This window comes from Coregonus lavaretus (genome assembly GCF_964263955.1).
Source record: "Coregonus lavaretus genome assembly, chromosome: 29".
Classification (NCBI taxonomy): Eukaryota; Metazoa; Chordata; class Actinopteri; order Salmoniformes; family Salmonidae; genus Coregonus; species Coregonus lavaretus.
In genome coordinates, this window is record NC_140016.1 from 19,442,517 (window position 1) to 19,455,788 (window position 13,272).

The window sequence follows — 13,272 nt, forward strand, 5'->3', positions numbered from 1 at the left end:
CCTTAGAATGCGGTTTAGGAATCCCCTTGTATTTAGATCGATCGAAGTATAACGATTCCACAGGCTGAGATATGGTTTGATTAAAATTACAACAAAATTTTAACCAAGAGAATGCGCAATCTGACAATTTCCACGGTTTTCTGCATTAGTGGCAAACCCTGAGCTGTAAATACGACAGCAGTGGGAGGAGAGGTATACAGTATATTCAACATCAGCTAGTGAACAGCGACACTTAGAGCAACCTTCAGAAATTACGCATACTTACTTACATTGCACTGTTAAATATGTTTGATATAGGAAACATTTACTTATACATACTCATAGTAGTCTATCCTATAGGCCTCTATGTTGAGGAAACGAAGCCATTGTAAAAGTATGGAGCAATCAATAGCCTTAGTTCAGAGCCAGTATGTTTCAGCACCATGGACAGCAACCACTAGGGTAGACATACACTCTCAAGCGTATCATCTCTCGAGTCTCTCTATACAAATAGCGTCACGAGTTGGAAACTAAAAAACAACTTACGAAGCTGCTACTCTTACAGTTAAGGCTCCTTTACTTTATGAAGCGACAGAGATGGTTGGGTAGCAAAAAAACAAACAAAAAAAACACCTGAATCACAGCCTTCTAAGAGCATGCATATCAACCAAACGACCCGAAAGGCCAAAACCTGACAATCCTCGTCTCAATTTAGTGTGGCTGCTATACAGATACCCATACACGTGTGTAATACACATGTCGTTAACAAGTGCTGCGATCCCATTGTATAAGCCTACTGTAGTTAGTATGCTGAAGGGATAGAGAGCTAGGGAGGGAGGGAGGGAGGGAAAGAGCAGCGCGTGCCTGGTGCTACACAGCGGCATACAGAGAGTCATTTTAGAACTGCACACAGGGATGCAATAAAGTCACCCGCAAAGTCGACTGATTAGCCTTAGTATTTAAATGAAAGTGATTTCTTCCGGTGATATTAAACAACATAGTTAGCCTACATTTTAGGGTTTGCGAGGCCGAGACAGTATTCTTCAAAAGAGATGTAGGCTAATATTTACTTTCTGTAAGGCTACGTTTCAGACACACAAAGCTTCAGCATTGCAACCCTATTATTTAACATCCCAACGTGCTGCGCATACATTGTAGCATATCCATTACCTTTCAATCCTCCAGCAAAAGTTCTACATGAATCTATGACTCCATAACACCTTACATTTTCTCTGTGGGTTCCATGACAACCTTCATCCTCCCTGAAACTGATCCCGTGGTCGTGGGAAACAACCTGCAATGATAAAAAGCTCGTTAAATATAATTGCTTAAATATTGCTGTTTGCTTGCAAATCATGGAATGTAACCATAACTGCACATTTAGCTTTCATATGCTTATTTTTCAAATCAAATCAAATTGTATTGGTCGCGGGGGTAGCAAAATGATTATGTTCCTAGCTCCAACAGTGCAATAATACCTAAAAATACAAAACAATACACACATGCCCCCAAAATATAAGAATAAAGGCCTGGGCATGCGCTGGCTTGCTAAACTTGCATATGGCTCCATCAGACTATATTGTCGTGTAAACATGCATTTTTGGGCAAGGATGATGATACTGTGTTGTAAATGCACTGCCTGTTATCGGCTGTAAACGAAAGCATGTGTAACAACGCAGGTCCCTCTGCTTGACTGTAACAGCTTTGTCTGTGTGTGTTGTGTTTCTCCAGCAGATAGCGCCTTTCACTCACAGCGCGCCAGCCCAAGCTACTCAGCAAGACTCAATGTGGGCGAAACAGACGAGAGCTATTAACAATGTCTTCACACCAATTGTGCTCTACAACAGCTCTGCAACATGTCACGTTGTTGGTCTAAAGCATGTATAAATTGCATACATAATTTCAGACGCGTGTTTTCAACCTGTAAGTTGTTTGTTTGTGTGTGATGATAAAGTATTCATTCCGGGAGATAGAAGCTTGTGCTGCATCGGCTGCCGGTTGCATCATCGGGCGTGTAATATTATTTTTCTCTGATATATTGGCGTTCGTAAAAATCTAATGTGCATGCCGCCACCTACTTAACCTTAGAAATATTCCAAAATACTGACGATGGATCAGCACGCTAACCGTCTTTGATATGACTTAAACAACACTACAATCTACGCTGCCATGTTCTGCAAGGTCAATGCACCTCAAAACCAAGGCGTGTAGTCTGGGCATTTCCCTCAGTACAAGGCAAGGAAGCGCTTTTTGGTAGGAGGCAGATTGACATCTATAGTCAAATTATTTAGGTCCATGAAGAAACACTGAGAATGCATTTTGTGTTTTCTATAGAGTAGACTATGTTATGCATATGAGCGAGAGAGAGAACAGAGAACCGAGAACATAGAACAGAGACTCAGATTAAACGTGGTTAACTCTGCAGTCTCTGGGCTCCTCATTAGACCAGTCTCTCTGGCCACTGCGGCCAAGATAGCATCAGCAACCATTTTGTTTGGTCTAATCAGCTCTTTTAAGACCTCCCCTGTGCCCTGTTCACAGTGCCCTGGCTCTTATGACCATCCAGCTACAGCCATGCCCCTGGCACATAGCCTGGAGCAGGACAGAAGACACACACACACCTCACAGGCGTATACAGTGCCTTGCAAAACTATTAATCCCCCTTGGCGTTTTTACAATTTTGTTGCATTACAACCTGTAATTTAAATGGATTTGTATTTGGATTTCATATAATGGACATACACAAAATAGTCCAAATTGGTGAAGTGAAATTGAAAAAATAACTTGTTTCAAAAAATTATACAAAATAAATAACGGCAAAGTGGTGCGTGCATATGTACTGTACCTTCAGAAGTCACATAATTAGTTAAATAAAGTCCACCTGTGTGCAATCTAAGTGTCACATGATCTGTCACATGATCTCAGTATATATATACCTGTTCTGAAAGGCCCCAGAGTCTGCAACACCACTAAGCAAGGGGCACCACCAAGCAAGCGGCACCATGAAGACCAAGGAGCTCTCCAAACAGGTCAAGGACAAAGTTGTGGAGAAGTACAGATCAGGGTTGGGTTATAAAAAAAAATCCAAAACTTTGAACATCCCACAGAGCACCATTAAATCCATTATTAAAAAATTGATAGAATATGGCACCACAACAAACGTGCCAAGAGAGGGCTGCCCCACCAAAACTCACAGACCAGGCAAGGAGGGCATTAATCAGAGAGGCAACAAAGAGACCAAAGATAACCCTGAAGGAGCTGCAAAGCTCCACAGCGAAGATTGGAGTATCTGTCCATAGGACCACTTTAAGCCATACACTCCACAGAGCTTGGCTTTACGGAAGAGTGGCCAGAAAAAAAGCCATTGCTTGAATAAAAAAATAAGCAAACACGTTTGGTGTTTGCCAAAAGGCATGTGGGAGACTCCCCAAACATATGGAAGAAGGTACTCTGGTCAGATGAGACTAAAATTGAGCTTTTTGGCCATCAAGGAAAACACTATGTCTGGCGCAAACCCAACACCTCTCATCACCCCGAGAACACCATCCCCACAGTGAAGCATGGTGGTGACAGCATCATGCTGTAGGGAAGTTTTTCATCGGCAGGGACTGGGAAACTGGTCAGAATTGAAGGAATGATGGATGGTGCTAAATACAGGGAAATTCTTGAGGGAAACCTGTTTCAGTCTTCCAGAAATTTGAGACTGGGATGGAGTTTCACCTTCCAGCAGGACAATGACCCTAAGCATACTGCTAAAGCAACACTTGAGCGGTTTAAGGGGACACATTTAAATTTCTTGGAATGGCCTAGTCAAAGCCCAGACCTCAATCCAATTGAGAATCTGTGGTATGACTTAAAGATTGCTATACACCAGCGGAACCCATCCAACTTGAAGGAGCTGGAGCAGTTTTGCAAAAATCCCAGTGGCTAGATATGCCAAGCTTATAGAGACATACCCTAAGAGACTTGCAGCTGTAATTGCTGCAAAAGGTGTCTCTACAAAGTATTGACTTTGGGGGGGGGGGGGTGAATAGTTATGCACGCTCAATTTTTCAGTGTTTTTGTCTTATTTCTTGTTTGTTTCACACAATGAAATATTTTGCATCTTCAAAGGGGTAGGCATGTTGTGTAAATGAAATGATACAACCCCCCCAAAAATCCATTCTAATTCCAAGTTGTAAGGCAACAAAATAGGAAAAATGCCATTGGGGGTGAATACTTTCGCAAGCCACTGTACACACAAAAACATACACTCACCTCACCTCTCGCTCTCTCTTTCTCCTTTTCTCACAAACACACACACACACACAGACACACACACACACACACACACACACACACACACACACACACTAGCAAAACACACCCCACACCACAAAAAGAGAATTATTAACATATCATACATTTAGCAAATTCGTAACATATTGTACGAATTGTCATTTGGAAAATATCATACAAAATGGATGATGGACATCCACAAAGTAATACATACCATACGAAAGGTAACATATCATACTAATTGCAGTGTCCCGGATTTACATTTACTGTGTTACGTCTACCCCTGAGTCAAGGTTGCAACACTTCATAGAAAAATCAATATCTTTATTAAATCAATACTATGCATTGCATCCTTCATCACAGCTGCACAAACACACACTCACTCTCTTTGGATTGTGGTAATGTTCTTGTCTGCAAGTCACTTTGTGATACTGGAGTGTCCGTCAGTCACTCACTGACTCTGTCCTTGCCCACACCCTCTCCGTCTCCCCAGACCCAACGTCAGTCACTTAACTTTCTGCCTGTCTCGCCCTCCTATCTTCACCTCTTTCATTATCTCTCTCAGACTCTCTTAGACACTCTGTATTTCCCTCGGGCGAGGTTTGGTGCTGCTGTTGCTGCAGAGTGGATTTATTACACACATTAGTCTCCCCGTCTGCGTGGCTGTGGTCGTGTCTCTGACCTGCGCTGTTCGCTTCTCTCAGCAGGATGTTGTTCTTGCTGAGTCACTGCGGCTGGAGAGCTGGCTGATCCCAACATGACAACCCCCACCACAGACACCCCCAAACCCTTGAAACATTATATCCCAATCCCTCAAACCCCAAATACTCAAACCCCCTACAATATACATTCACACCCCAAAAGCCAAATACTCTCTTAACAGCAACCATATCATTATTATGTTCAATGATGTGGGAGTATTAGAGAGACAGACATGATAGTGAAATGTTTCAGCCATTGATATATACGTTTCACAGAACCTTACTCTACCTGCTTTTTGCATTTCAGTCCTCCATCGCTTCAGGTCATCAGTCCTCCAGACCTCAGGTTAGGCCACACTCCTTTACCCCCTTCTTCACAATCCCTCTCTCCATTTTCAGGGTTAATTTAGTTTTTTGTTATTGTTGTTGCAGTTAGCTAAAGGGTTGGAGTCATTCAGGGCCTTTTTATATGAATTCTCAAAAAATCAGTCCTACTATTCATTATTGTTGTGTGGGACTAAATGGGCTCCTATTTATCTCTGTGGATGGCATATGAGTGGATCATGGTTGTGTAGAAGAGAGACCAGAGACCCCTGTTAGTTCAGCAGCCTATTGCTAGTAGTGCTGGAGGTCTGTTCGTTCTGCAACAATGCATATCTATATCCTTTAACTGGAGTGACTTAATACTCTACAGACCAAACGCTACTGGCTACGCTTTTATCCCCCTCGCTTGTATGTTTGTTTGTTTTACTGAGGGAGTTGAAATGAGACAAAATGCAGAAATTACGAATGGCCAGGACCCCCTTGTGAATGCTCTGGGGAGAGCTAAGATGTTATTCCCACGCATGCAGACCAGGATGTCTGTGAGTGTATGTTAGTTTGGTTGGTGGTGTGTCTGAAACACATGGTGCAGTGGTGGTTCAGACTGCAGTTTTTCCTGACAATGTACTATGGCTGTGATCGGTGGAGGACTCATTGAAGATGACACCAGGAGACAGAAAGGTGTGTGTGTGTGTTAGAACTCTGACAGTCCGTTGAACCATTGAAGTTGTTTCTGTCAGACAGAAGGGACCCCACCCATCCTGCCTTCCTGGTCCCCAACTGTTTCCACCCTCCACCTCTGCACAAGGAGTTTATCAGGAGGCTGTTGCCATGGAGACTGTCCCCTACTGGTGGTAACCATAGAAACCTCCTTGTCTGGCTCCCACAGGGGGCGAGGGAGAGAGAGGGTTGTTTTGGCAGGCATGAACCCTTGAACTCTCTTCACTGCTGTCTCCCTCCAAGATGCAGAATGAAAGAGAGGGAGAGCGAGACAGAGAGAGAGAGAGAGAGAGAGAGAGAGAGAGAGAGAGAGAGAGTGCGAGAAAGAGAGAAAGAAAATGAGAGAGGAGAGTGAAAGATGATGAGCAACAAACATCATCTGCAGCTCAAAGTCCCAGATGACAGGCGGCAGAGAATAGACTTTTGAAAAGAGACAAGAGCTCCCTGATCTTTTAAATCTTCCTGCTTGATAAACAGCCATTCATCACTGAGCTACAGTAGCAATGTGCTGGAGAAACACTTAAGTACTCCACAATCTAAACCACATAATGAACGCTGTTGAAATCAGAGAACACAGTCAATGGTTAACAGGCTGATTGGAATATTCTTAGAATTCCAAATTAGCCCTTTGGAGATCAGAGTTCATGAGAATATGCAGTCAGACGCCATCATTTGTACATCAAATGAAATAAAATGCATTTATAAAGCCCTTTTTACAGTGGGGAAAAAAGTATTTAGTCAGCCACCAATTGTGCAAGTTCTCCACCTTAAAAAGATGAGAGAGGCCTGTAATTTTCATCATAGGTATACGTCAACTATGACAGACAAAATGAGAATTTTTTTCTCCAGAAAATCACATTGTAGGATTTTTTATGAATTTATTTGCAAATTATGGTGGAAAATAAGTATTTGGTCAATAACAAAAGTTTCTCAATACTTTGTTATATACCCTTTGTTGGCAATGACACAGGTCAAACGTTTTCTGTAAGTCTTCACAAGGTTTTCACACACTGTTGCTGGTATTTTGGCCCATTCCTCCATGCAGATCTCCTCTAGAGCAGTGATGTTTCGGGGCTGTCGCTGGGCAACACAGACTTTCAACTCCCTCCAAAGATTTTCTATGGGGTTGAGATCTGGAGACTGGCTAGGCCACTCCAGGACCTTGAAATGCTTCTTACGAAGCCACTCCTTCGTTGCCCGGGCGGTGTGTTTGCGATCATTGTCATGCTGAAAGACCCAGCCACGTTTCATCTTCAATGCCCTTGCTGATGGAAGGAGGTTTTCACTCAAAATCTCATGATACATGGCCCCATTCATTCTTTCCTTTACACGGATCAGTCGTCCTGGTCCCTTTGCAGAAAAACAGCCCCAAAGCATGATGTTTCCACCCCCATGCTTCACAGTAGGTATGGTGTTCTTTGGATGCAACTCAGCATTCTTTGTCCTCCAAACACGACGAGTTGAGTTTTTACCAAAAAGTTATATTTTGGTTTCATCTGACCATATGACATTCTCCCAATCCTCTTCTGGATCATCCAAATGCACTCTAGCAAACTTCAGACGGGCCTGGACATGTACTGGCTTAAGCAGGGGGACACGTCTGGCACTGCAGGATTTGAGTCCCTGGCGGCGTAGTGTGTTACTGATGGTAGGCTTTGTTACTTTGGTCCCAGCTCTCTGCAGGTCATTCACTAGGTCCCCCCGTGTGGTTCTGGGATTTTTGCTCACCGTTCTTGTGATCATTTTGACCCCACGGGGTGAGATCTTGCGTGGAGCCCCAGATCGAGGGAGATTATCAGTGGTTTTGTATGTCTTTCATTTCCTAATAATTGCTCCCACAGTTGATTTCTTCAAACCAAGCTGCTTACCTATTGCAGATTCAGTCTTCCCAGCCTGGTGCAGGTCTACAATTTTGTTTCTGGTGTCCTTTGACAGCTCTTTGGTCTTGGCCATAGTGGAGTTTGGAGTGTGACTGTTTGAGGTTGTGGACAGGTGTCTTTTATACTGATAAGAAGTTCAAACAGGTGCCATTAATACAGGTAACGAGTGGAGGACAGAGGAGCCTCTTAAAGAATAAGTTACAGGTCTGTGAGAGCCAGAAATCTTGCTTGTTTGTAGGTGACCAAATACTTATTTTCCACCATAATTTGCAAATAAATTCATTAAAAATCCTACAATGTGATTTTCTGGATTATTTTTTCTCATTTTGTCTGTCATAGTTGACGTGTACCTATGATGAAAATTACAGGCCTCTCTCATTTTTTTAAGTGGGAGAACTAGCACAATTGGTGGCTGACTAAATACTTTTTTCCCCCACTGTACATCAGCAGATGTCACAAAGTGCTCATACAGAAACCCAGCCTAAAACCACAAAGAGCAAGCAATGTAGATGTAGAAGCATGGTGGCTAGGAAAAACTCCATAGAAAAGGCAGGAACCTAGGAAGAAACATAGAGAGGAACCAGACTCTGAGGGGTGGCCAGTCCTCTTCTGTCTGTGCTGGGTGGAGATTAATTTACTAGTTACTGGATCATTATAAGACATACACAGGGCTCATCTAACGACTTGATAAAGATGTACAGTACCAGTCAAAAGTTTGGACACACCTACTAATTCAAGGGTTTTTCTTTATTTTTACTATTTTCTACATTGTAGAATAATAGTGAAGACATCAAAACTATGAAATAAACATATGGAATCATGTAGTAACCAAAAAAGTGTTTAATATTTGAGATTCTTCAAAGTAGCCACCCTTTGCCTTGATGACAGCTTTGCATAGGTCAGTCAATCTGGAAAATTTCAAGAACTTTGAACGTTTCTTCAAGTGCAGTCACAAAAACCATCAAGCGCTATGATTTTGCCTTGATGACAGCTTTGCATAGGTCAGTCAATCTGGAAAATTTCAAGAACTTTGAACGTTTCTTCAAGTGCAGTCACAAAAACCATCAAGCGCTATGATGAAACTGGCTCTCATGAGGACTGCCACAGGAAAGGAAGACCCAGAGTTACCTCTGCTGTAGAGGATATGTTTGTTAGAGTTACCAGCCTCGGAAATCGGCAATTAACTGCACCTCAGATTGCAGCCCAAATAAATGCTTCACAGAATTCAAGTAACAGACACATCTCACATCAACTGTTCAGAGGAGACTGCGGGAATCAGGCCTTCATGGTCAAATTGCTGCAAAGAAACCACTACTAAAGGACACCAATAAGAAGAAGAGACTTGCTTGGGCCAAGAAACATGAGCAATGGACATTAGACCGATGGAAATCTGTCCTTTGGTCTGATGAGTCCAAATTTGAGATTTTGGGTTCCAAGAGCTATGTTTTTTTGAGACGCAGAGTAGGTGAACGGATGATCTCCGCATGTGTGGTTCCCACCGTGAAGCATGGAGGAGGAGGTGTGATGGTGTGGGGGTGCTTTGCTGGTGACACTGTCAATTATATATTTAGAATTGAAGACACACTTAACCAGCATGGCTACCACAGCATTCTGCAGCAATATGCCATCCCATCTGGTTTGCACGTAGTGGGACTATCATTTGTTTTTCAACAGGACAATGACCCAAAACACACCTCCAGGCTGTGTAAGGGCTATTTGACCAAGAAGGAGAGTGATGGAGTGCTTCATGAGATGACCTAGCCACCAAAATCACCTGACCTCAACCCAATTGAGATGGTTTGGGATGAGTTGGACCGCAGAGTGAAGGAAAAGCAGCCAACAAGTGCTCAGCATATGTTGGAAGCTCTTCAAGACTGTTGGAAAAGCATTCCAGGTGACAACCTCATGAAGCTGGCTGAGAGAATGCCAAGACTGTGCAAAGCTCTCATCAAGGCAAAGGGTGGCTACTTTGAAGAATCTCAAATATAAAATATATTTTGATTTGTTTAACACTTTTTGGGTTACTACATGATTCCATATGTGTTTTTTATAGTTTTAATGTCTTCACTATTATTTTATAATGTAGAAAATAGTAGAAATAAAGAAAAACCCTTGAATGAGTAAATGTGTCCAAACTTTTGACTGGTACTGTATATCAGTATGGTATTACTTAGCAGTATTGTTCCAATGTTATGCTTGTGATTTCACTTCTACTTGTCCACTGTGCTCTACATACCATTTACCAACCATTGCTGTCTTCTTTGTGGACCGTCATTGAGATCTCCTGATGTATTTTGCGGCTTCACTGTATCCACTGTGCTCTATGGTCAAATGATTTGACCTCTTAGTATGCATAGTCAATAAACAATTAATTTCAGAATAGTTGAATGAAGGTTTGATGTAAAAGCTGTTGTTCTTCAGGACCAACTATTGCCGGGGCTGTCTCAGAGAAAGGAGAGATCAACAGGAGTCAGGTCATTCAGCGGTCTCGCTCATCTCCTGTGGAGCTGAGCCTTGCTGACTGGGTGCCACAACATAGACAGGAGTGGACGTGTAGGAGAGACTGAGTGTGAAGTATATATGCCTATCCTCCTCAGACCAATGCAGATCAATGTCTGTTCTCCCTCTCTCTCTCACTCACTCCCCCCAACTTGAAGAGAAACACTCTATCCCTCTCTTTCTAGTCCTATCTCTCATCCCCCTCTCTCTTGCAACAATGTCCCACTGTTAGGCAAATATACTGATGTGCTGTGCATGGATGAATGCCTGTTTCCCAACAAGCTGCAAGGCGACAACGTCAGTCTCATTTTTATGAAAGAAAACTTTATTTAGTGATTTATAAACAAAACACATTACCACTGTATCCATTTAGGTAAAATAAAAAAACTGAAATAAATGCAATTTCACAATTTTACAGTCATAGTAGATGAGCAGGTGTACAAAAAAAAGGTTTTACAACAGATCAGTACTGCCCAGTAGGACAGAACAGTGCCACCATTGGTCACCACCATACTCTAAATAAAGAATGACAGCGTGAACGCTCACTAAACACAAGCATACACTACATATACCATTTTTACATTGGACTTTTTTTTCTGTCATTTTTTATTTTTTTTCTGTTGAAAGGGGGTGAAAGGGAAAATATAGCTTATCACAGGATCATACATATTTCAGTTACAATATTAGTGTTAGGTAGATCATCATGTCAAAGCCGGACACAAAACATATTATTTTCTTTTCTTTTCTTTGCTTGTTCTCAAAAAACGAAAATTATATTTTGGTAAAACAAAATGAACAGAGTTGCATTCAAGGCCATCACACTATATTTACAAATATCTAAGAGGTTTAGTTAACGTATAACACCACTGTGGAGTGCGGAGGCTGTAATATGCAGAAGATGCATGGTAGAGACGGTACACACAAATATCTCCTTTGCGAGTCAGGAAGTAAAATGATAATACAAAATAATAAAATCATAGCCATCTATTTCTATATATATATATTTTTTTATCTATACTATACTATGTTTCCTTTGAGACTTACATGCAGCAGCCACTTTAGTGAAGTGAAGTCATACTGAGTTGCAAAACCTGGGGGGCGTGGCAACAACTTACAGGCAAGGGAAGGGGGAACCAATAGAAGCAGGGCTGAAGCATGTCTCCGCCCCTTTACAAAACCTCCTGAGAGAGGATTGGTGGGATAGAGCTGTGGGGTGGGAATCCTTAGATGCTCTTATTTATTCATTAATAATGTAATAATTAGGCTATACATCGTATTTATTAATGCAACGTCCATGTATGAAAAGCAAGTCTAAATCTACATTTATTGTGTACATAAAAGCCAATGGGTGACCTACTGTTTTGATTCACCAATCGTAATCAATCAATTTAGGGATATATGTCTACCCGGGAACATGGAGGACAGGGATAGCCCTCGGCACCATGTACCAGACCTCCACCCCATCTCTGTCCCCATCCCACCTCGCCCCCTCTTGCCAGTGACCACAAACAGGAATGAACAGCGTAGTATTCACAAGTTAAAAGCACTCAACCGTTTTGCACTTAGAGGCATCTGACGTTAGCTCACAGAATACTGGCCCCCGGCCCCCTACTGGGTTCTCCAGGCCTCGTCCATATTACTGATCCCAGCATACCACAAGGTTCAGAGTAGGCCTTACCAGTTCACCCTGAATGAACAGGGGGTTAGAGGGGGAGTCTATGGCCAGAAAAAGAGAGAGACGGAGGGAAAGAGGGTGGGTGGGATAAGCAGAAGCACTGCAGATCAGTTAAAGCTAACAAAACAGAGTAGGAAATCGTGGCTCTTCTCCAAGAACAAATAAAAAGAGAAAAAGATTCACAAATGTCATCATCATCACGTGAAGAAGCAGTCTGTGTTTGGGGTAAGGGTGGGTTGAGGGTGGGGTTGAGGGGAGGTGTGGGGTTGAGGGTGGGGTTGAGGGTGGAATGGTCAGGGGGGTGGGGAGGATGGGGATCAGGTTGGATATCAGGTAAAGGATGGTTGCTACCAAACATTCAGAGTAGAAAGCATCAGGCTTTTGCTGAGTGGCAGGGGAGAGATCATCTTTAGCTAGACGCTCCTGCTATTCTACAAGGTTCCAACTCAGCCCTGATCAACAAGCTGGATCACAGGCCAACTCAGCTGGACTTCTCTCTTTCGTTCTCAAGGGAATCTGAAGAGTGTCCCTCCTTTCTCTCATTCCCTCTTTCTCTCTCTTCGCATTGAGCTGTTGGCTGCTTTGAGAGAGAGGGATCTCATTGTCCCAAAATAGAGTATTGAGCGGACCAACCAGGAGTAACTCAGGGGATGCTGCTGTGTCGATCCTGAGAGAGTAGATCTACAGTATACGTGTGTACTGCTGAGGAGACTGTGCTGCTGGGGAAAAAGCTTGCGTTCTGTATTAAACACATTGTTGTTTGTTGTTTGTTGGCAGCTCCTAGATTTGTTACCTCTTTCCAGGTCTCAGGTGTTCTCAGTGTCCAGGTTTGTGTGTGCGTGTGTCAACGTGTATGTGTGTATCATTGGCAGCCATGTTTTCCTTGCCGTCTCAGGGAACACTGACAGATAGAGAGCGCGATAGGAAGCTGCAGCAGCAGTGTCATGTTAGCCTTTAGCCTCAGCTTTAGCGACTCTCTCCTGTGCTATTTACAAGTGTGAGTGTCCAGCTCTAAATCACCAACATTTAGCTCTTTCTGTGTGTCCTCTTCAATTTACTTTATTTTCTTCTTCTTGACATTAGCTTTTTTTGCTGTTTTTCCGAGGCTGGCACAGAGCTGTTTTCTTCTCCTCCTCAGATTTTATTTTCCTCTCAAAGAAATTGGATTATACAAGATGGTGGGAAAGGGTAAGACCGAGGTGCCAACGTATCTGTGAGA

The 13,272-nt window shown here is 42.7% G+C and overlaps 1 protein-coding gene across 3 annotated transcripts in view; it reads right to left on the reverse strand.

Annotated features, from left to right (window-relative positions):
- Positions 1-13,128: 13,128 nt before the first annotated feature.
- Positions 13,129-13,272, reverse strand: part of LOC311105115 (protocadherin alpha-C2-like) — a gene marked incomplete at its 5' end in the record, with an annotated part of 179,915 nt that continues 179,771 nt past the window's right edge. For all 3 annotated transcript variants that reach the window (XM_084147139.1, XM_084147138.1, XM_084147137.1), the window contains one exon: positions 13,129-13,272. This exon is cut by the window's right edge and continues 773 nt beyond it.